The sequence below is a fragment of the Tinamus guttatus genome, unplaced genomic scaffold (assembly GCF_059628265.1).
Source record: "Tinamus guttatus ecotype Peru unplaced genomic scaffold, ASM5962826v1 Tinamus_guttatus_pri_ptg000602l, whole genome shotgun sequence".
Taxonomy (NCBI): domain Eukaryota; kingdom Metazoa; phylum Chordata; class Aves; order Tinamiformes; family Tinamidae; genus Tinamus; species Tinamus guttatus.
This window is the reverse complement of record NW_028289136.1, coordinates 6,857,147-6,881,448: the sequence shown is the minus strand read 5'-3', so window position 1 is coordinate 6,881,448 and position 24,302 is coordinate 6,857,147. Positions and strand designations below refer to the sequence as shown.

Here is a 24,302-nt window from a genome sequence, read left to right as displayed (position 1 = left end):
AGTGATCGTCTTGCAAGTTGTGTTTTAGGAGTCTGCAGAGATGGTGTTGATGGGGGGTACCAAATTCCCTGTCTGCTGGATGCTTTACTTTGGATAGATGCTCTACTTGGATTCGTTACTTGGATGCTCAGGCAGGCTGAAAGAACTGCAAATGCTGTGTATGTGCACTTTGTTTAATTAAGCATCAAAATTATACAGGAGAGGCCTCCAGAACCAGAGACAGTGGCATCTCTTAATGAGAGATGAAACCTCCAAGGACTTGTGATTGATTCCTATCTTTTAGGATAAAAACAATCTTTCCTTAACCAACACTAACAGGCATCCTCTTTAAACAGTGAATACCTGATCCCTGGTAAATGATTTTGCTTCTGTCTTTATCTGCTTGCAATGCAGTCTCTGAACAAGGTTTAAATCTGAGCTACATCTGTGCACCTAATGCTCCTGTGATGCTGATAACACTTCTCTGCTTTGCTTCCTCTCACCCTGACTCTTTTTGTGCATGTAAACAGAGCAGCAGCAAATATGAATTACTGCCACAGGACCCCTTGGCAAGCTAGGACATAAACTTAGCTGAGCTCTCAGTCCTCTTTTAGTTGCACGGCTGTCTGTCCACATAATAAATTACCAATGTTTATTGGTCTTCTGACATATGGGTTTCCCAAGGGAAAGGAAGGAGCCTGGCTGAACAAAGCCCTCTCTATAATCATAGTTTGCAGTAGGCTTTGGGCAGAAATTGCATTTGCTGATCAGCACTGTCTCTGTTATAGATAAAGGCATAAAATCCTAGCTATAACTGTGTTTATGCTAAGCAGGAGAGCTATGAGCTCCCGAACAACGTATCTTGGACTGTATTAATGTACTGGATTGTATTAAGAACTTTATGTCTATAATATATGATTGTATTTGCATGTCAGGAACAGATGAGAAACCAATTTATTCCTGGAAATGCATCACTGAGTGCTGTTTTTAGATGCCTGCATCTTCTGCTGGGGCACGGGACTGTCTCTGCTGCTCATGATCCCATGGCTTGAAATTTGGCAGCTAACTTCTGAGTCTTGACAGTCTCTGTGGGCCATGCTGAGACTTGGATTCGTGTGAAAACTGCCGCTGTCAGTGCTTTGCTTGCCCCAGTTTCTTCCCCGACTTGTTGCAGTCAGCTGCAACATCTGATAAACTCTGCCTGTGCGCTGCTCTCGTCGCATTAGCGCTGGGCAAGGTGTCCCCTGTGTTTGGTCGGCTCATTTTAAAATTGTTATTTATTTATTTCTCTTGGAAAGATTTCCTGCTACAGGAGGGAATACAGAATAGCTTGGGCAGATCCCTTCCACATAACTCCTTATTAAAAGATCTCTTGGTGTTCATGAGTATGTGGAAAACCTGAATTTTCTGAGATGGAGAGGCCTGTAGGGTGTATCATATAAATGCTACTGATTCCACTTCAACATTGGTGGCACTAACTGGGATGGCTGGACACCATTCCTGGTGAGATGGGAACTGGCTGAAGGTCCGTAGCTTTCCTTTCCTCTAGACTATCCTTGTCAGCTGGTAGGCAGCCCTCAGATAGGTGATCCAGCTTGAGAACCAGATCTTGCAACTTGTGTAACAAGGGTCAGAAACCTCCTTTGGTGGAGGAATAGGGGTTACTGGGTAAAATACTTCCTGTTTTGGCTTCCTGGTCTCGTCTCCTGACGTATTCCTTGCCTTCCTAACCTGTTGGACCAGGAGAGCTAGTGGCTTCCATGCAGATGTTGGTCAGGAAAGATGTTCCTGTCCATCCACGAGTGTGGTTGGGATGGTAGCTGAGTCAATGTCCTTTTTGCCTCCATGGCTTCATACCTGCTTGTCTTCCCTTCCTTGAGGCTGCTTTTGAGAGAGGCTCCATAAAAGCACCTGACCTACCATCTACCCACTGGCTCTTCAGGAAGACACTGCTCTTCTCCATGTGTTCCAATGCAGAAGGAAGGTGGGAACGAGTCAGGTGGGAAATACTGCTGGAACAAAAGATGAATTCGGGCACTTGCGAGACCACTGCCATGCTGATTTCATTTGCTACTTGACTGGATAGTTGCTCTTCTGGTGCCTGGGTAGAAAGGCGATCCCTGCTCCCTAGCAAAGAGCCAACACGGAGCAGCCCGTGCTTGGAGGAGGCATCGCTGCAGAAATTTTGGCAGGGTTCCTGCTAGCCTCTTGCACTTGCAGAGCAGCAATAGCAGCTGCCTCCCATGACTGAGAAGGAAGAAGTAGGTCAGAATTTGCATTCTTTGCCCAGCTTCTCTGTATTATATATACAGGCCTCTCACTTTTTTTTTTTTTCTTTAGATTCTCTTCTTAATGCATGTTCCTCAGGTTCTTCTGAATCAGAAGGTGAAGACATGAGCTCAGGTGAGCAATGGGGCTTTAATGTCTGCCTGCCTTCATAGAGTATTTCAGAGAGGCTCTTCAAACTCCCAAAGGCCAATCCTGGCATGTAAAACCTGAGCTGGATGCTTGGGGCTGTGTCTTCATTTTGCCTGTTGTATCTCTTCATCTTCTCCATCAGGATTTAGAACAACTTCTGTAGGTTTTTTCATTTATTTGTTTATTTTTTGTTGTTGTGTGTAGTGTTTTTGTCTTGTTTTTGCCTGACAAGAGCAGGTACCTGGGATGAATTCATCGGTGCTGCAGATATGGCGGTGAGATCTTTTTGGTGCTTTGCTGTGTGCTCTTTGGTGACTTGGAGTGCCCTAGCAGGGAGATAGAGCCTTGAAGCCCAGCAAGTTTGTGGCAACCAGAGAAGCATCTGAGCATCCTGAGCTGCTGCAGCTGAAGCATCATGTTCTTGTTGGCCACAAAACCATGATGAAAATGTCTTGGTTGCAGTGGTGCTCTGAAATGCAGTGATGCCAGATGAGCTCTTGAGTGATGAGACTCAAATGGAACAAGGATTAGTTCGTGGCTCTGTTGGTGGGTCCTTGCATAAGTTGTATTTTTTCAAGAACCAAAGGACACTATGGGTTGATGTATCTCTCTCCAGAGACAGGACCTACTGCAATGAGTCTGAGCTACCCCTTGTAGCCAAGCAGCAAGTTTTCTGCCAGCCTTGGCCGGGAGGGTTACTCTTTTGAGAGTTTCTAGCTCTTATTGCTGCTTCTTGTCTTCTGTTTCAAAACAAGGCTCAGTTTCCTGGGAAATTCAGTATTTACAACAAGCTTCTCACTAATTTTACTAAAATAAGTCAAAGTTAAAAATGTGATTTCTTGAAATGGAGTGCCCAGATGGTGGTGATGGTGTGTGTTGCGTGTTTCTTCTTTTTTCCTTTTTTTTTTTCTTTTTTTTTTTTTTTTTTAATTAGGGAAGGGTTTCAACCTATGTTTCAGCCTGTGATAGAAAGGAAAACCTTGTCTTCCTTTAAGTGTGTATATATACACACATATTTTTTTGCAGGTTTCTTGTGATCGGGTACCCTAGAAACCCATTTACAGTTTTTTAATGTCAGTCTGAAATACAGAACAAGTTGCTGCCTCATTGATGCAACATGATCAAGATTAATTTCATTAGCAGATTTTCATTTATGCTTTGTGAGTACAAGATAATATACTGAGAATTTGGCTAGAGGTGTTGCAAGCACAAAAAACAAAGGGAAAAAACCCTACCAAATCTGACTCAATTTACCCTACCAGGAAAAAGGCAAAAGCTGATTATTGAACACTCAGGTGTTCAACTTTTCCCCATCCTGCCCTGCTGTCGATCTCTCTCCTCGGGCTTTTAGCATGTTCAGGCATTGGTAATAGGAAGGCTGTCTGAAAATAAGTATAAGATACAGTGTGAATTTTTTTTCTTTGTCTTTTGCAGTGTTGGAAGAACTTAATTTAAGGCTAGGTATGAGTATGCCAATGATGCGGTGAAGGCACCTTTGGTTCCTCTTTGCTCCCTGTGTTACCTGCTGCTCGCCTTTGCCCACGTGGATGCCCTGTTGCTCCCTTTGGCTGTTCCTCTTTTAATTGTGCTGTTGTGTTTAAGAGCCTGTATCTGCCTGTCGAGAGCCGCTTTTCAGGGTTGCGTGACACGTGGGCGTATGAAAGATTATCCGGAGTGGAGAGGTGTTGCAAAAAGGCACTATTGTCTTTCTGCTTGAAATAACACTCCAAAATGAACCGTGTCCCGTGCTTCCATGTGCATGAGTGCAGCTGATTTTCCCACCCAGGGCACTGGACTATCCTGATGCCCATAGACTTCTCAAGGCCAAGGGGGTTTTGTGGCTCTGAGCCACCTCCTCCTTCATTTATTTCTGCTTCCAGCCAACAAAAGGGGAGTCTCATGCTGGGTTTGCAAAGGTGGGATGATGTTCTGCTCCCGAGGTGATGTAGCAGTCAAAGGATGGTGCTGCAAATGTGGTGGGACCCCTTATGCAAAGTCCCTGCCTTAGAGTTTCTTGGTTGTGTTGTGTCTGCAACTCAACATCTGCATCTGCTTTTGCCTTCACCTCCATGCACAGGGAGAAGAAATCTCTGTTTTCCTGAACTGAGAAGCATTTTGCTTCTGTCTGTTGTGTTGCTGATGCTCAAGTGATATTTGTACCTCCGACTCATGTCTTGGTAAATAACCTATTCTGTGCATTCAAGAGGATTGCTGCAAAGAACTGCTTATCAGTTCCTAAATGTGCTTATGAATCTGCCAGTGTCTTCTTAGACCTGAAATCTCTCCCCACTGTGTTTTCTTCTGGATAGAGACTGTCCAAATGCTCAAACTGCCATGAAGCACAAATCTTGGCCACCTCCTGTTTCCAATTTCCCTGAGAGGTTTGAAATCCTGTTAGTTAAATTTCAGAGCCTGATGAGATTAAAATATATATAATGAGTTTCTTCTGCCCCTACAACCTGTTTTCCCATTCCCTTCCTCCTAGAAATCAATGAGGAGCTTCAGCTTTCTTGTACAACCTCCTTTTGAAGGTAGGAGGATGATAAATTGATGCTGGTTCAGTTTCTATAGGCAATAGCTGCAGCTGGAAGTACTTTCCTGTTAATAACATGCACTGTAACCTGAAACAAAAATGTAGGGCTATCTTGAATACAGCTTATGTCTGTTAAGATAAAAATACAGAATTTGGTAGTGGAACTGCCATGGGGATAATTTGGCCTGTAAAGCCCTTCCAAAATAGAAAGGTAGTAGAAAAGCTGTGGAGAGCCCATCTCTGGGCTGGAGTCCAGCACTTCAGCATTTGTAGGAGAAGCTTTTTGTATATTTAAAAAAAAAAAAAGGGGGGGGGGCATGAATATGCAACAAAAAATAAACTACAGCAGTGCTTATCTCTGAAATCCTTCCACTTGCCAAGAATATTAAAATCTTAAAATCTGTCTTATTATCATGTTCCTTGTACTGAGCCTTGTCCTGGAGATGTGACTGGAGAGTTGCCTGTTGCAGAGGTGACCAAGGATAACTCAGGAGAGCAGGGGAAGGGGGTGGATGACATGCTTTTCTCTTAAAATTAAATGTTAGGGTGTTTGTTTAAATAGCATCTTTGAGGTTTGGTGCTGTCTGGTGCTTAGTCAGGATCTGTTGAGTTGATTCTGTATCTGCTTCCCTGTGCTTTTGTGAAGGGCTTGGCTCTAGCAAATTGTCTAGTTTTGTTTTTTGGAGCCAGACCGAAGACCTGCTTGGCTCTGCAGTTCTTACTGTAATACATGAAAAGCTTTGACAAGCTTAATCTCTGTGTGCAACCTACTGAGCTTTTCCGAAATAAATCAGTATTCTAATTCTGATATCTGAAAGGGCATCTCATCAGGTTTGGTTTTGAGAGTGCCTTGAAAGGTTGAGGTTACCAAGCATCGGAGATGCGTGTTTCTTCTGAAACCTAAAACAGAACATGGCAGAGCCAAGATGCTAATGGTTGGGGAGAAATAAGGTGGTTTCTAAACAATACAACATCTATTGTAACTGTAGCTGTGTCTTTTTTGGATGGTGTGTAGAGGAAAATTTCAGCCCTGCTTCCCTGTCCCTGCTAATTTCTGGGTGCTCATGAACACACCAGACCCTCTTCTTTTAAAGCTTATCCATTTCAATTGCTTCCACTTGATAGCTTGAACAGAACAAAGCTTCAACAGCTTCCCCCATTTTTTTTTTCTGTTGAAATCCTACAAAATGGTAAGTTTAAGCCCTTTTAGTAACAGCAAAGAGAATGGCAAGGATGAGGTTGTGTTCTCTGGCTGTAATGGAAGACTTGATGATTTGTTGTCTCATTTCTCTCCTAATCTCCTCCAAGTGCTCTGCTACTTCCCTAACTAACACCCATAGGTACCGGTAGGAGGTGGAGCTGATGCTCTGAGGATGCCACTGTTTGTATATTCTGCTCATCCTAAAGTGATGTTGGGAATGGAAGTGCTGAAACTTGGGAGGTCCTGCTACTTACTCTTCATCTGTGTTTGGTCCCTGAAATGTTTTGAATCTTGTCTAATTCCTGAAATCTCTGAACCTGACCAGGACCTGGGGACCATGATGTGACAGCTTGTGACATGGACTTGGCTTTACCAGTTGGGCTCATCTCACTTCTCTCTGTCTTGCTAGGGAAGAAAACAGAATCCTTTCTCTGTGAAATATGGTATGGTCCCCTCCAGACTGCTACCCTCAAGAGTAATTGGAGCTTAGTGGCACAAAGCCAGAGTCTGTTCGTGTCTGAAAACTAAAAAGCCTTAAATTTGGAAGCTTCTCTATGGAAAAAAGGGAGAGATATGCTTCGTGGTGGAGAGAGCCTAAACCAGAGCTGTGAACACACCTCAACCATCCGTGTTTGTCTTCTGCTTCCACGATGGGGCAGGTGAAGTGGTTGGCCTTCCTCCAAGGCCTGGTGGAGAACGGGCTTTACGTGGTGGGATCTTCAAAACCTGCTTGGACGCAGTCCTGTGCCACGTGCTCTAGGTGACCCTGCGTGTGCAGGGGGTTGGACTAGATGATCTCTAGAGGTCCCTTCCAACCTTAAGCATTCTGTGATTCTGTGATTAAGTGGCCCATTTGGTGTTGGCTGGACTCAAAGCTTGGTCTATCCTGGACCTGCTCTGCAAGCAGCAGTGTGGTGCTATCTTGAAATGAAATGCAATCTAACTATGCATTCAGTGGACCATATGGGGCTCTTTGCAGCTGTGACTAAGCTGTCAGCAGGGTTATTTCCTGCTGCATGGCCAAAGTGTTTCTGGGCATGACTTTGAGCTACTTTCTGTGAAGTATAAGAACTACAAAAGAAATGTCTCTTAATGGAAAGAATCCCATGCTAGAAAGTGCTGTTACTGGAGCCCCTCATTGCCAAAGAATTTCTGGCTCTTCCCCTTTCATTTCTGTACTACATGTCTAAATCTGTGGTTAACTTCTTGTGCCTGGTGGCCAAGCACTTAGGAGGGACTTGTCAAACTTAATCTGTTACAGTAAATAGCCTGGGTTTTCAGTGGAGAATTTGAGGAATTATATCCCTGAGAGGCCAATCTAGTTTAGGAGGGAAGGGCTGCTAGATCCTATGTTAAAATGTCTACTTTGAGCTCTAAAAGAGATTTAATGCTTATATCCAACAGAATCACTGAGCTGCCTGTTGCAGAGGGAGAGCTTGGGCGTGCCAAGGAAGCTGCATCTGATGGGTTCGAAACTGTGGGTTGAACAAGTGCTAGGTGGCAAAGATGCTTCTCCAGCTCAATGAAGGGAGCCTTATTAAGTCGCAAAAAGAAACGTGAACAGCCTGTTGAAAGACGGAGCTAGACAAGACGTGGAGCTGCCTCTGTGTTTTTGCTCTGGAGGGATGCTGTGAAGCCAGACAGATTGAGGACCAGGGAGTGGGTGGCATGTGAAGAAGGCGCTTGCATAACGGCCTGTGAATAGAAACGTGTGCGTGATGCTCTGTCCTCCCTGCTGTGGGAAGCAGGTGGTATCAGCTACTTGCAAAAAAAGAGAGGAGGTCTTAATAGGCTTTGGCCAATCAGTGCTAAATGGAACGAAAAAAGGGAAAATGTGGAATTCCAGGGGGTCTGGCAGAAGATAGAATAACAAAAGCGGCTCCATTGAAAAATGCCTAGAATTCAAGTGGATTTCGTAACATATTACCAATATCAAGACAGAGCATTTTCTAACCTAGTGAAAAAAGTTAATCGCCCCTTCTTAAGTACAGTTGAGGAAGGTCTAAGGCTGAGGGCTTTCTTAACTGAAACCTCACAGTCTACTCAACAGCTTGTGATTGCTATGCTGCTCTAGAGAGAAATGGATATTCTTGGAAAGCAGCGCAGTCCAAAACCCCAACTTGCTGGAATATGCAAAATTGCTTAGAAAGCTAAAAGTTAATAGCCAAGATTTAAAGAGATGATGGTGATTTATAGCAGTTTGGCTAACACAGCTAGCCTGAGGGGTTTATACTGGAAAAGATGTTTCCATCCAGACCAGCCGTACTTTTTTTGGAGCTTGTATGTTGGTTGTGAACCTCAGGCTGTTTTTAAACTTGTTAAAACACTTAGGCTCTTTGATGGAAACTTCTATATAAAAAGAGAAGAAAAAATCTTCTATCTCTTCTTCCCAAGTCGCTCCTCAATAAAGTGCAAATGAAGGTGGCCGGGCTATGCCCTCCTTGGCCAAAAGGCAGGCACACCTCTGTAGCAGAGTTTTCTTGGATGGAAGGAGGAATGTGCTTGACGAAATAGCAGCTTGGTAGCTGGCCAACAGGAAGAGGGAGCAGTGTGTTCTTGCTTCCCTACGGTGCTTTGCTGAAAAATTAGTGTAGGCTTGTGGAGGAAGTGCAACAGCTCTTGGGCTTTCAAGTTCTTGAGAAGCCTTGTCTTCATCCTGTTTCCTAAAGCATAGCTGGCCATAATTGTTTTCTCTTATTTTCTTTAGTTGTGGCCTATTTTTTTTCTCCTGTCCCTATCACTCAGAGCATGGAGCTACCATCGCTGTTAATGTTCTTGCACAGTGAGGTTGATGTCCCCATGATCGGTGACAGCTTTGGGCAGGATGCACCTGAGGTATCTTGTATCACCCAGGACTGACCACTTTGGTCCTGCTGGTATAATGGGCAAAAGAGTGCAGCTGCATTTATTGCAGAAATAAGGAAAAAGAGACTTGAGAGCACTTACAGAGATCAAGAGGGTATTGGGCATCTGGTTTCACTCTCTGAAACAAGGTTTTGGGGCAGCTGCTTCTCTTCCGTGCAAGCGCCTTCCCTAAAGGTGAAGTCATCTTGAAGAATATGAATTTTGGCAATATGAATGTTGGCTGCTTTGCAAGAGTACAGTTTTAGGTGCAGAGAGATAGATACTCCTCTGAGCAAAAGTGAGTTTGTAGGTCTTGCTCTGATAAAGCAGCATGCCATATTTTTCCGTTTCTTAATCAAACAATCTGAGGACTTACTAGAAATCTAAGCTTGTATTTTGGAGCATCTTGCATTCCCTGAAGAAACTCTTGTATTTATTTATTTATTTTTTGTGCAAGTATCACATAGCTGTAGAATCGCATGGCTTGAGAGGGAGCTCAGGAGATCTAGTCCAACCTTTTCCTCCAACCTCCTGTTCAAGTCAGCTATGAGAATATCTGAAGAGCAAGTTCATCAAATAACCTTGGTGGGTTAATCTTGTAGGTTGGCAAAATCTGATGTGATGTCCTATGATGCATAGCCTGACTACTTCAAAGCACTGCTAGATGAACAGGAACCACCCCATTCCCACCTTGGATGAGACAGGGTGAGACAAGGGGACTATGAGTTTTGACTTGTTTGCTGCTTACAAGAGATAAAAAGGTTTTTTTTTTTTTTTTTTTTTTGTTTTTTTTTGTTTTTTTTGTTAAATGCTGGGCTATCAATTGTCCTAGTTTGAACAGACTAGGAAGAGAGGTGTCTTTTAGCAATTGTTTAGGTTTCTCCTGTGTTGCTTCAAATAATAGGAATAAAACCAGTGGTTCGTCTCCCATAGGAGGTGAGATAATAACACTTGAAGGAAGAAGGAAAAAAGGCAAGTTTGGTTCATGTCACTCACTTGACATTGCCTTAGAGGAGCCAAGGAGGGTCATGTAGTTCAACTCCATCAGCTTCAGGGGATGCAGACATTAAAATTACTTTTTTTTTTTTTATTTATTTATTTTTCCCCTATGAATGAGGTGCTCTTCTATCTCATTCACCATTGTATATCTTGATAAACTTCTTACAGACTTGAGAGAAGAGGCTACATCTCTTCTTTCTAGGCTTGAGAGCTTTTGAAACAAGATTTATGTAATGGTTGAATTGTGACTTGACTGCACTGGCAAAGCTAAGACACCACTTTTTTAAGTACCAATTCTCAGTTATTCCATTTGGTGCCTTTTGAGGAGAAACAATCACTTCCTGATTACGAAAGTGATCTGTAATCTAAAACCTAAATTACTTGAATTTCAGAGGGCACAGTGATTTGTTTTCCATTTCTGAAATAAATGGTTTCAGTGGAACTGGGGATGATAGAAATCTAGAAGATGTGCTAATAATACCAGAATTCAGGTCAGAAAATAAAGTGCTTCCTTCCCCCATGATAATCCAGAAGGACAATTATGTAACTGTTCTTAAACCAGCTTAAGAGAGAGAGCCAAAATGGAAAACCGAGTCGAACATAGTGGAAAACAGCTGATAAGCCCACAGGAACCAAAAATAAGATCACGCTACTGGGAATGAAAAAGGCCCTGCTGGAGGGAATGGATCTTTTTAAGATTAGCAGAGAAATTCAAGTGACTGCCAAAGCTGGTATGAGCCAAATGAGCCTGCTGAAACACCCCAGCTGGACCCTAATCTTGATGTGAAGACACTTGTGTTGGTTTATAAGATGTGTCCTACCTGGGAAAAGCCCAGTCTTCCACGGGTGTGGGGCAGTGTGTAAGCTCTTAGGTCATCCATGCCTTACCTAGACCCTCATGTTCACGTCTAATGGATATAGTGGAAAATGGAGGCCCAAAAGCTCCTGCAATGATGGAGAGCAGACGTTCACGTAGTCCCTGTGTTTCTCTCCTGCACAATTCCAACCAGTGGCATGAAGCACGCTTGGCCAGTTGGGATTCTTCCTCCTTTTCTGCCCATTGAGATGCCTCTTTTCCCATTACTCTGCACTAGCATCTTCAGGAACAGCCTTCCCCGTATTTTCTAACTAATATTTACCAGTTCCATCTTCCTACTCCCTTCTGTTTCTGACTGCTTTAGCTTGAGAAATGTTTTCATTTCCTTTTCCACAGCCTTTTGCTGAGACTTTTCAAATGGCAAAGCAAAAGACACCCCATTTCACCCCTCCACTACCTATATGCTTTCCAAATGTTCTCCTTTTATCTGCAGTTTACTATTTTTGCAGGAAAGAAATCTCATTTCTACAGTTTGCCTTGTTCCTTTTCTTTCCCAGCTCTTTTCCTTTGGAAATAAGAACTCTCTGGCTTATCCAGTCTGGTTACTAGTGGCTTTGAACTCACTTTCCTCTGGATGAGGGCACCAAGGTCCTGTGTTGACTGCAGTAGGGTTTTAATAGTGTGAAAACTGTTTCAGCAAAAAGGAAGATGTCATCAGCAGCGGATCTCTCTCTTCTTTTTTTCTTTCTTTCTTTTTTTTTTTTTTCTCTTGGCATTTATAAAGCCTGCTTCTGAAACCTCTCATTTAAATTATGTTTGCGGAGAAGCTGTGTCGAGCACTTCATGCTTTCTCTTAATTTGGTCAACAAAACAGTGCCTCTAGTCTCTTCAGGACCTTTTTGGTCCATTCAAGAGGCAGCAGGAAGTGGCTTAGTGGTCCATGCACCAATTTATTTAACTTGAGGTGTTCTCAAATTTTTCCTTTCTTAACCCCCCAAAGTTGACCCAATGCAACTGAAGTCTAGCTTCTTTGGGACTTTCTTCAAATCATCAATCTTCTCCCTTCCATCCTTTCATGTCTCCCAGCTGCTCATGCTGACTAGTCTTTGGTAGTGGCCTGGACTGGAACTGTTTTTCCCTTAGGGAGGTCCATCTGATCCTTTCGCACCTGGCAGTAATTCTTCTTGAAGAGCTTGCCAGGTCAAAACTACTTTATGCTCTGCAAGAAATGCTCCAGGGCATTGGTGGTGGCTGAGGTGTGAAGAAGGGGTAGCGGAGAGTGGAGAACCGGAGAGAGAAAATGGAGATGCTCATACCATCATATGGTATTTTCTTAAGAAAACAAGGGTGAAAATGAAGGTATTTAGCTCCTCAGCATGAGGAAATCCACCTTTTTTGGAGGCTGTAAAGCTCCCTCCATGTTCCCACCTAGACAGGTGTTTATTCTAAACTAACCATAAATGAAAAACCCAAAGTGAGCTAGGAAAAGTGAAGTGAACCAAGCTGAATAAAAGCTGGTTAATTCTGGAAGCAGTGCACTCGTGTGCAGCTGGCCTGCCCTTTCAAGCTGCAGAGGCTAACTTTGATGGGATCCTCTTTGTAAATAAACCCTGGAGGAAAAGCCAAAAAAACAACCACCAAACCAACTCAAAACAAAACCTCCAACCTATTTCTTTTCTGTGGGAGATTCGTGCCCCAGAGAGTCCTTCCCTGCTTTCCTGGGGTTGCAGCTGCTGCTTGGGCTGTTTTCCAGATGCGTGAGGTGTGTGACTCACCCGAGTAGATGCTTGTCTCTCTGGAGCGAGCACAGCCTTGCAGACTTGCAAGGGTCCCGCTTGCATAACGTTGGCTTGTCAAAGGATGTGCACGAAGCCTTCCCCAGCTCCCTGCCTTGTCTGATGCTCAAATATCTGCCTTGGGTATGTTGTCCGTGTCCCCTTTGTGGTGGCATTCATGCCCTTCTAGGAAGGGAAGAAAAGGTCATCTTGTTGAATGAGCACGTTGCCTGTGGTCAGGCTTAGTAGCGCTGACTGAAGGCTTGTGTAACTGATCTTTAGTCTGGGATGCTGAACAACAGCAACAAAAAATCAGATTTTTCCACTTCAATGTCATTGGGCTGCTAAGAAAAATCAACTTTCAATCTCCTTCTGTGGCTTTTTCCCCCCCCCCCACCCTTAGAAAGCTTAATGTTTTATGGAAATGAAAAGAAAAATATTGGTGTGTTGCTGCCTGGTCTCTTGGCTCCTGAAGGGCTTGCTGTGCCAGATACTGGGATGTGCTTCTCTGGGTTCCCATCGTGATATGTGGCCCCTGGGGCAAACCCAGTTCTCTGTTGAATGAGGTTGATGATCATAAGGAACGACCTTAATAGACTTTTAGTGCTTTGAGGCACATCTCCAGTGTCTGTAATCTATGTCCTCGGCCCTGAGGCTTAAGTGTATAGCGGGATGGATCTTCTGGCCTCCTTCAGGCCCGTTTGCCAAATACCAAGGTCTGTGTTGCATCCAAAACTGCCAAGTGATCAGAAGGAGGAGGGACAGCAGGCTGCTGTCTGCCCATGGCATCATGTCCAGAGCTTTGCTCCAACCTTCCCAAACGTCAAAGCCCATCAATCCCTTACCTGGTCAGAGTTGGTGTTGGGCCTCTTACACGGCCACCATGAATCACCCCCTTGTTGTGAAAGAGGGAGGAATGATTCAAAAGTGTCCCCAGGGATGGGCAGCACTGCTGAGCAATCAGCAAGCACTAGGACACTCCTATTCCTGTGACTTGAGACCTACCCAAGTAGCTCCTACACGAATATAGTTATTCTCTTTTTTTAGAGCATCTCTGGGAACAGCATTGGGAGAAAGATTTCTCACCACGAAGGCAGTTCACTAGCTCCATGTTTTGCTATAAAGTCTTGGATCTACCAGTTCTCATATTGCTGGTAGGAGTGTGTTGAGTGGTGGTGTCTCTAGCCATCGGTAACCGTCTCTGGAAGAGTGTCATCTCTGCTGTGAAGGGCAGAGGAATGGTTTGGGCTTATGTTCATTGTAATATAAAAAATCCTCAGGAATGATTGAGCCTGCTTTAACTAATAGGTCTTGGATTTGCATCACTAAATGAGTTTCTGAATCCCTCAGGACTGGTCCCTTCCATCAGCAAAGCAAGATAGTAGCTGCTGTAACTGGCAGATGGGGTTTTGTGCTTTTTAGGTTGACTGGAACAGAGCTCTCCAGGCCTGGGTTGGAAATTACTGTTAATCTTCTGTGTGACCTTGTGGGTAGTGGGGTGGTTCCCTTGCCTAGCAGTGTCTTTTCTAATGTGCTGGAGTCCTAATGACCTTAAGCAGCAAGTGCTCTGTTGAAAGCTGGGAATGTTTGGGAATGTCACATTTTCTTGCCTATCGGGTGAGGAAATTCCCTTCTACTGAGAGATGAATATTGCTGTAAAGAGAGTAAAATTGCTTCATCCTCCCTCATGTCTTTCTAAAGCTCAATGTCTAGGTTTTGAAAGACAACAGACATCAGCAACCAAGACAAGTATTTACCTGGATTGAGCAACTGTGCGGTCGGGTTGTTGTAACCTGTCTTGTGTTACCCTCTTGCTTCCCTAGATGCTATTTTCATTCACCGCACAGTGTCTAGCCTGAGCTTGTAAATTCTCTGGGAGGCGATATGTCATATCTGTCTCCTTGCATTTAGCAGGCTGATTTATACAAAACTGGAAATAACTAGGAAGGAGCTTTAGGAACCCAAGACAAACCTATGCGTTATCAAAGAGCTTTGGAACAGAAAGGGATAAAACTCTGTCAAAAAATCAAAATATCTGCCTGGAAACAGGGCTGGAGGAGGTGGTGGGGTGTGTGCATGTCTCGCTTTGATCTCATCTTTGCTCCCATGTTTTCGAGTGCACAGAAAACTGTAGTGAAGGTGATTAACTGGAAACAGTCAATTGAGCGAGTGTGTCTTGATGGCTTAACAGAAAAGGATTTTCTTATCACAGACTGCTTAGCTTCAGGAGGTGGTATCTGAGCTGCCTTATGAGAAAGGTTTCTAGGATGTGCTTTAGTTGGTCCCTTGTAAAATTTGTGTGCACGTGTGTTTTTCTGAGAACTGGGGCTCCCAAGGGCGTTAATGCTGGATATTTCATTAAACTGCATGAGCACTGAGCTGCTTGGTGCAAAGGGATCTTAGGAGATGGCTGCTCCAACCCCTGATCAAAACAGAGCTGACGTTGAGCTCAGATCAGATTGTTTAGAGCCTTTTCTACTTGGGTCTTGAAAACCTGTAAGGAAGGAGGTGCTCCAAGGATGGGTCCTGTCTAAGCCCAATGTCAACTTCTGGCATCCCCAGGCATGAAGGAATAAATCCTGATTTTTTTTTTTTTTAAATGCTCTTATTTTTGCTAAAAGCTCTGCTTGAATGTTTCCCACCCCAGACTTGTATCCTATAGAGCAATCCTTCCATATTCATCTCCTAATACAGTCTGATCTCTTGGAATTTATCAGTTTGTCTGTGTGTTGTGTGGGTTTTTGTTTTGTTTTTGTTTGAGTTGTCGGTCCAAAACTGAATATTTAGAATTATAGCTAAGTCTCCAGTGTCAGATTATGGTCTGTCTTAGTTGCTCCAAATCAGCCCAGTTGCAATGGGAGGGAAGAAAAGGGTTTGAGCCACAAGTTCCTCAAAATCAGAGTAAGGAAGTTGGCTTTTTCGTGCCTTGCACGTCACCGGTTCCTGCTATGTTCTACTTTTTGATTACTTTGGCCGTGGCATATCCAATGTGTTTGCAGTGGGGTGGAGTTTGCTGTGTGACTCGGGTCTTGCCGAGCTCACGTACGTGCTGTGGGGGTATGAAACCGAAGCAGTATCCGTCTTGGAGAGCAGCAGAGCTCCAGAGGCCGTGGAAGATGCAGAGGGAACAGCTCGTGCGTGAAGTTTTTATTGCCGACCTTATTGGTGAGGGCACTTCCGTGCTTTGCAATGTGCTGTGTGTTGGCAGGGTGGTTATTTGGGAGGAAAGAAACATTAAGGAAAGGAGCTTCCCTAATGTAGCTGCTTCTCTGCTGCATAAGAATTTTTTTTTTCCTTGCAGCTGCATGGAAGGAATCAATCATAGGAAATAAAGAGCTTGTAATCCATTAAACTCTGACTTTCCACCTCTCATTAAGCCAAAGACATTCATGCTTAATTCTCTGGATAGCGGTTGCATAGCAGACGTGCAAAGTATTGATCGTAAAACCAATCTTGCAGACTTTTTTCCCCCCCTCTTACTGTTTCAATTACAGCGTGTGCAGTGGGTGTGGAGGCATTTTTGCTTGTTCTCAGCTGAGTGCTATTGGCACAGTTTAAGCAGTTCTTTTCTTTTCCTGCTGGCGTAAACCAATCTTTCAGTACGGCAGCGGCAAACGCGGCTGGATAAAGTGGAGAACAAACCCCCCAACAGCAAAAATGCTTGATAGAGACCTCTGCTTTTGCTCCTGATGAAGGCAGATTAAAACTGCCTCTTGGAGGGCCAGGTAATACAATTCACATGTGATTACAGCAAACTCTCCAGGGGTGGGAGTAGGAAGAGGGGACTGGGGAGGAGGGAGAGAAGCTTGGCTTGTGGGGGAAACCGTATGTCAGAGCGTGCACGTTCAAAAACGGGCCTGTTCCTATTTAATTCCTCAACAAAAACACATGCTGAAAATGGATAAGACTTGATGGAAACTGTTGCTCCTCAGCATGCAGAAGATGGCCAAGCTCTTGGGATTTATGGAGAGAAAAAACATAGAGTAATCTTGTTAATTCCCTAAATATATATATTTTTAACAAAAACTTTTTTCTTTTCTTTTCGTGCTTGAACCCCTTCATAGCTTGCTTCAGCATCGAGCTGTGCTTCCATGGTGTCTTGTCTTATTGTCTTCTCCTATTGTTGATTTCTGTCCTCTGTTCTCTAGCCTTGGTGCTCTTTTCTACTTAGCTCTGCTGATGTTCCTTCATGATCCCGAATCTTATTTATTTATTTTTAACTCTTGTTTCCTTGAGGTATCAGTGCTATCAACCAGTTCAAAGCAATGTGCTGTGGTTTCTCCCTGGAAGAGCTGATGGTCCTAGAGAGACCTCCCACCACCATCCCAGCTAGCTGGAAAACTACTTGAATGCAGGAAAGTTGTAGCAAGTGACTGGTCTGGATCTTTGTTCAAGTGGTTAGTTGTTGTTAATGGTCTCAAAGCCCTCATTATGACTAGCATGGAGAGGTCCTCAGTGTTATTCGAGTTTAACTCATCAGCATCTCCTGGTCCATGACTGAATTCTGTTTTCAGTAATAGCAAACCCTTTTAAATTTTTTTTTATTTTTTTTAAATTTTTTCTCACAAAGGACTTATCTTTATTTGATTTTCCTGGATACCAGCAATACTGGCAAGGCCTCCTGGAGAATCCTAGGGAAAGACCATTAGTTAGCACGTGTTTTGCCAGTAAAACTGAAACCTGGCATCCGTTAAGGTTTGCTAGCTTCCTAGCAATTCCTTGCTTTCATGTTAGCATGTGTTTACAGAATAGAGGATTAACAGGATCGAGGTAGTTCCTTTCACAGACTAAAACCGTGCGGCACTTGGGCTGCTTCAGCTTTTCATGGTAGGTGACCCTGATGCAATGCTGAGGCTTTCTTACCTAATATTTCTCAATCAGGAAGCACTGGATAAAGGAAATGAGATTATGGAGCCAATTTACTGCTTGGAATTGAAATCCAGGGTGTTGCTCTTATTGCCTTTCTTGATCTTTGTTTCTTTTTTTCCTTTTTTTCTTTCTTCTTCCTCTGTGAACTCACTTTTGGCCCTGCTTGCATCTGCATTTAGCTTTCATTTCCAGTAACAGAAGAGACTTATGTTTCTCTGCTTGCAGAACCGTAGCTGATCTTGCCTGACTATTGGTAGATCCAAGGCAGAGAGGAGACACATTCCCTGTGGGCACCCAACTTGGATCTCCCCTATGACATAGACTGAGCAATGAAAATAGACCTTCAACATCTAATACACCAGTTACCCTAAGGGGGCATCAGCTCTAGCGATACCATTCTTAATCCACTTATCTTGCTTGTTGGGGTATCTTTGACCCCCTCTACTATCTTTCTTGGCAGTGGCTAAGAGTTGTATTTCTCGGACAGGAAGAATGGGGTCTTGAACCTCTTGGGTTGCTTCAAACTTCTCTTTGCTTTCTTTGGAATCAGCCAAAAAGGGTAGAAGGGAAGAAGGGTTTTGGGCTCTTCATCGGTGGACTTCACTGGTTTGCTACGTGAGAACTACCCTGATGTCAAGAAAAGCTTTGGGCAGAGTACTTGTGACCTCCAGGATCTAGCTGCGAGGGAGAGGTTGGGAAGCTGGTTTCTTCTGCATTAGTCATCCAGCTCTGCCTCCCATCTTGTTTCTCTCATTCATGTGCCCAGGCAAGGCCTCATCCCAGGTAAATGCTTGGAGTGTCCTTAGTGCTTCCTATCTACCTCCAACTTTCCTTTGGCTTTTGATTTCTGAGGATGCAGCCAGAACTAACCTGAACTGGCTGTGCTGATTTCAAATAACAGTTGAGTAGAAACCAGCTAATGGGGCTCCATGAAGGTGTTTGCCAACTCTACTCTGTTATCTTTGAGATCTCCATTTCTGAGTAGCTTCCCAAGAAAAATTTGAACTGATCATAACCTGGATTATTTCTGCCTTCTCCATTCCTAGTGTCCTTTTCCAAGAAGAAGAAAATTGATTTTTTTTTTTTTTTTTTTGTCTTAAGTGAGAGCTGGTGCCTGGGGTTATCGCAGTAGTTTTCTTTTTTTTCAGCTGTCTTCTGAGGATGTACAGGTACAAAGTGCTGTCAGGATAAAAGTCAACCCATGTGTAACCCTCACCTCTGCTGTCACATCACAGATTAAAATACAGCACCGTTCTGCTAATATCAGATCTGCGTCACTGCTTTTTGTTGCTTCTCAGCTTTGGGAGAGAGCAAGTCCCTCTCCCTACAGTGAAAGCTCTTGAGATGGTTGTGTTTTAGATCTATCCCAATGCCTGGACTTGTTAGAGGGTTTCATTGCAAAGGCTCAAGCTTGTGCAGAAAGCAGGGATTGAATTTGCTTGTTACTCTGATAAGATTTCTCTGGTGATCTGTTCCATTTCTCCAGCCCCTTTCTAAAATGCAAGGCACCCAATATACCCTTGGTGTAGAAAATGCTGAGAGGCTGGATTGCAGGGGGTGTTAGCCTGCACTGCGCTTATTTATTTAACGAGATTAAAGTCTAAATTTTTCTTTTGTAATCCCTTTGAAGTATTTATCTTTTGAAGTCTGAATTCTCATTAACTGGAAGTGTACAACCCCAAACTACATGCTGCCCTACTTTCAAAGCGTTAATTTTTTTAAAAAATAAATAATAATAATAAAATACCCTTAAGAACAATAAACAACAGGTCGGACCCATTGGGGCTACACGTCAGCCGGATCCCTGACTGTTTGGGTTGTCTCTTGCCGCTTTGTGAATCAAAGTGGATCTGCTGGATGTCTCCCTGTGTTAGGAAGTAGTCATAGGGCTTTTTTGGCATCGGGATGACAGTGCTGCTCTTCAGAGGTATAAGCTGGATCTGTAACTCTGCAGCTTCTATGACACATCAAGATAAGCTCTGCAGACTCTTTTTTTCTCCCTGATATTTTCTGTCCCTGGGGCAGCACCGTGTAGTTTTTAGGGCAGAGGTGTCTTGCCAATACAAATTTTTCAAGCTCAGTTCTGATCCAAAATGTTTTATTTATACATACACACAGGTGCACATCAAGGACCACATTGCTTTTGATTATATACATTCTTTTAACCCTGACAGGCCCCCCCCCCAAAAAAAAAAGGGCAATTGGTATTTTTAAGACAGCTGCTGTTTTCTCTTGTGAGGGATTCTGAAGTGTTGTCCTTATTAAAAAAAGAGGGGGAAAAAATGTTTGTGGCCTGTGTGGAAGACCTTTACCCAACCCTATTTCCAGAGCATGGACACTGTGTTGGGAATTATCATCCTGCTGGGTCACCAGGAGGTCCCCAGCAATGTGGGGAGGGTTATTACCACCGTTACTGGTGTTTCACCCTCTGCTGAGACCCAGCGTTCCGGGGTTGGAGCTGGTCTTGGCTTGGGGGTGTTCTCCTACCCTTCCCGCCTTGAAATCAAATCTTGGTCTTGCAAGCTGAGACGCTCTGGATCCCAGCCAGCAAGACGTGGAAAATGCAGCTCAGCCTGCATATAGATTTCCTCCTGTGGGAATGGCTGTAGCAAACACGCCTCTATAAGAGTTGTTCTATTATTAAACAGATGGGAAGATATTTTCCCGCTTCCATTTCTATCTCCCAAGCTGGGGAAATTGCGCCTTTTTTTTTTTTTGGATGAATTCAGCATATTAAAGAAAAGATTGGTATGAAAACCATGAAGAGTCCCTGTAAGTCACAAGAATGTAGATGCATTTATTTTAATGCTTTCAATCGTTTTGCTCCTTGCTGGGCAAAAAATACAATTTATTTATTTAGATATATAGAACTGGAAGCTTTGCTCCTGAGGAGATAAGGAGATAAACCCCTCTTTTTAATGCCCAAGTATTTAAAGAAAATCCAGTATTTTCCAGTGTAGTTAGAGAAACAATTGGATGAATGCTTACAAGAATATCAATGGGGTAATTGGGTATCAGTAACATTCTTATGTAATCAGTGCAGGAACTTATTTGCTCAGCTCAATATTTTAACTATAATTAACTTGATGTAACTTGTAATAAGAAATGGAGATATTGGAAATTATACAGAGATTCATGATAAACAGTGATCCCTTGAGTCATCAGTCATGAGAGGAAAAAATCCTTTTAATGTAGAAAGCAGTAGAATCCATCAAGGTCCTTCTTAAAATGCATTAGTAAAAAGTCTCTAATATTCCTGGAATGTTTTGCCTTTATCTGCACTGAAAATAGGATGTGTGTCCTTGGGCCTGGTTTTGGGGAGGTTGAACCCCTTTAACTTAGTCTGCTCAGATTTTGGGTCTTCCATCACTGAGATGGCCTGTTTGGCTTCCACTTATGGGAGGAACACCATCACATGACTGTGGTGGTGACCATGTTTCTTGGCTATCCTCACGTCTCCAACACATCTGGTCCTCTGAAGCCTCTAGTTCCAGGTGGGACCCACAGGGACTAAGCTTATTATTTTCTGGGTCCTTCCAACCCTGTTTTGATGGATGGAGATGCTGCAGAAGGCCATGGCTGTTCCTCCTTTCCCCTGGGCAATGGGTGTTTGTGCACTCCAGTGCCCTTGTAGACCTCGGTTGGCCCATGACTAAGTGTGCGTTCAAAACAAACCAATGGAAAGTCCTCAGCTAAATTTTTGGCTCTCTTTGATCCTTGGCAGGCTCAAGCAAGAAGTCACATGCTGCAACTGTTGTTCTGAACCAGCCTAGGGTGACCAAGAGGGGTTGTGGTGAGCCACTTGCCTCTGGGCTATTAAAAGATCCCTTCCAACCTTCCAAGATGCTCAATGAGCTCTGAGTGTGGCCTGCATGAAACTCTGCTGATGAATAAAAACAGAGGGAGGGTTGGAGGGAAGGACTTGGACTGTACCATGCCGGGTGGAAGGGTTAGATCCTGTTATTCCATGGCTTTATTTGTGTCGTTTACCTTTTGTGCTTCAGGACTTGTGTTGCTTCTCTTCCTCTGCCAAAAATGATAGTGTTGAGATTTAGCAGATGTATAACGTAAATGATCAGTCCTGCTTGCTCTGCCCTCTTTCCATTCAGGATCTGGAATGTTGACCTAAGACTACAGGGATGGAGGAGTTAACTCGGACAAAAATCCAAATTTTTAGGCCAAATCTCCCTGGAGAGCTTCCCTTTTAAACCTGCAACTTGAATTCTCTTTTTCCCCTTTTTTTTTTTTTTCTCTCTCTCTCTCTCTTTTTTTTTTTTTTTTTTCTCCAAAACTGTTTGGAAAGGAATAATGTGTCGCAGTCTGTAACGGATACCTACAGCCTAGTACCTCGGGAATGCAGTGTGTGCTAATTAGGCATCCCGGAGCCTTCAGAAAATGCTCTTGCTGTGTTTGCAGATGGACTCCCCGTTTTTGGGCAAGCAGGCTGGCAAACTATTTGGCTCGAAGAAGTTTGTAGCCACTGGCAGATGATGCTTCTTTAAAGTCAAGGTTGATGGACTGCGTGGGTTTGGTAATTTTTATATATATTTTTTCCTCCTTCTGGTGCATATTGCTGAATTTGAATAATTAATGTATGTTGTCTTGCTTCCTGTTTTCATTTCTGTATGTAATGCTAACCAGCAGGGGTTTGAATCATTCATAGCCTGCTTTCTCCACCTCAAAGCTATAGATGTCATGGGAACAGTGATTGTAGGGTACGGACTTTCTGCTTCTCTCCATTAAATCCCTTCCTGGTAGCAGGAGAAGCAAGTATTCGGTCTGTGATCTCAGCCAAGCAAGGATCTCTGGACAGATGGCATCAGTGTGGCAATTTTATCAGCCTGTTTTCTCTTGAGCAGCATCTTGCTTGTGGTACTTCAGTCTCTTCGTGCACCCCGTTATTGCTCAGGTACCTTTGGGTGATGGGGAGGAGAGGGTGGGGAGCTGCAGTTTATGCTTTTCTCTGCTGTGGATTTTGATGCATCACCTACTGCTGCCCTCGAAGAAGAGGGAATGATTTTCAGACTTGTCGTTTGTGTCTCGTGCAGTTCAAAGAAAAGGTTTTGCTTTACTGTGTTTCTGGAATGCCTCTTTAGCTCATGTTGGATTTCTTCTCTCTGCTGACTTGCTTTATAAAGAGCTACCTGGAATGGTTTGAAAAGCTTTTGTAGCTTGGATCTGCTCTGAGACTGAGGGTGGCAATGCTGGTGAAGCCAGTGGGCTCCATAGCATCCCTGTGTACCGGGACTCATTGAGAGGACTGAGGCAAGAGCTTTGCTTGGTGGGTTATAAGACCTTCTCAGCTGTGTTTTTCCTTGATGATCTTTTCTGAGAAAATCTGTCTGTTCCCTCCTGGTTATATTTAGTGGCTTCTAACTCATACTAAAACCCTGCAGCAGCCTTCTGGTGATGGTGGCATGTGACAGATGTGCTTTTTGGTTGTCTTCCTGCACTGAAAATACTTGTGTCCCTGCCGATGTCCTCGGGGAGTTTGGGAGATGCTGGATCAGATGCTGCTGTGGGAGGCTGGTGGATGCCCTTCAGAACTGGCTGATAAACTTGAAGCTTTCACACCTACCTTGAGTCTTGGGGTTCCTGGTTAAAAAAACAAACAAAAATCATAGTTGGTTCCTGGTCCCTGCCATCCTTTGAAGTGCACTTGTACCTTGTTAAAGCAATGTCATTTGAAATGGCTTCAGCAAACCCATGAACTGTGGATGTGACGCTTAGGATGGTGAAAGCATGTGCCTGATGGCTTTTTGCACTGCTATGGGGGATGTTTGTATCTGAAACAGGCTTAAGCACAGATCCTGGCTTCCAAGGTGAGCGTTCTGCGATGGGAGCTTCCATGTACCTGCTACCTTGTGATACTTGTCCCAACAGCAATATCGGCTTCCTAATATAAGTTGTGCTAAGTGCCAGAGGTGCCACTGCTCAGCCCCTTTAGGTGTAGTCTGGGATGTGAGAAGTGATGATAGGCACCTGAAGCTGCAGTTCGGTGTAGTAATCAAGGCAAAACTTCCTCTACCCAAATTTAGGACATGTGGTGTGTGCCCTGCCAGTGATTCCTGAAGATGTGTGGCCGGCTGCAGTTATCCATTAGCAGATGACAAATGGATGTGCTGGTAAAACCCAGGGATCTTGGGGAATGCATCTGGAGACTGCTTGCCTTTCTACATGGGAAACTTTCGGTGTTGAAATGAGTGTACTAGATGTGAGATTTTCCATCTGTGAGTCTTTAGATGCTTTCGATGGCACTGCATAAATGATCAATTGAAGCTTTATCCAAGCTCAAACCCTACCCTTTATGACAAATTGGCGTCCAAGTTTCAGTTCTTGCTGAATTTCCGTCGACTTATCCCTTTATTTGGAGAGAGGGGCAACATGGCAAATAGCCAGCATGTCTCAGACTTGATTTGGAAGGTTTTCTCTGGAAGAGTAGGAGTCAAATGTCTGTGGGAGCCTGAAATCATCTGTGGACAGTCCCTATCAAACAACTGGGGCAACAGTGTCACTGTTATCTTTCCTTGCTTCCTATCCTTTGTTATCCATTTGGATTGCTATCTTGTTTGGCATGAAGACGTGTGTGAATGTGTGCACCAGTACAGCTCTTATCTCTGCAAACTCCTATCTCCGCTTTGTAATGTTATAGCGATGCTGACTAAAGCTCCCATCTTTAGGTAGAGCTAAACTTTGCACCATGAAGCTTCAGTTGGGTATTAAGCGCTCTGGTCTCAACTTCCTCAAAGGAAAGATGGATCCAAGACTTGTGTAACCCATGAGTTTTACTATTTCTGAAGGGCAGCCTGTGCTCCCTGCCTCCTCCCACTTCAGATAATTTGGATTTCTGTTGGGAAAGTCGGGATT

At 43.8% G+C, this 24,302-nt stretch overlaps 1 protein-coding gene across 6 annotated transcripts in view; it reads left to right on the top strand.

The window, feature by feature from the left end:
• The window catches only part of GDPD5 (glycerophosphodiester phosphodiesterase domain containing 5), a 157,649-nt gene that overhangs the window by 28,021 nt on the left and 105,326 nt on the right, over positions 1–24,302 (top strand). For 2 of the 6 annotated variants that reach the window (XM_088535002.1, XM_088534999.1), the window contains exon 1: positions 22,324–22,344. The exons of 1 other annotated variant lie outside the window; for it this stretch is intronic. The gene's annotated coding sequence lies outside the window, so the exon portion shown is untranslated. Of the gene's footprint in view, positions 1–16,269; positions 16,292–22,323; positions 22,345–24,302 lie in introns of those variants that run through there. 3 more of the 6 variants (XM_088535004.1, XM_088535003.1, XM_088535001.1) reach the window with 2 other exon arrangements.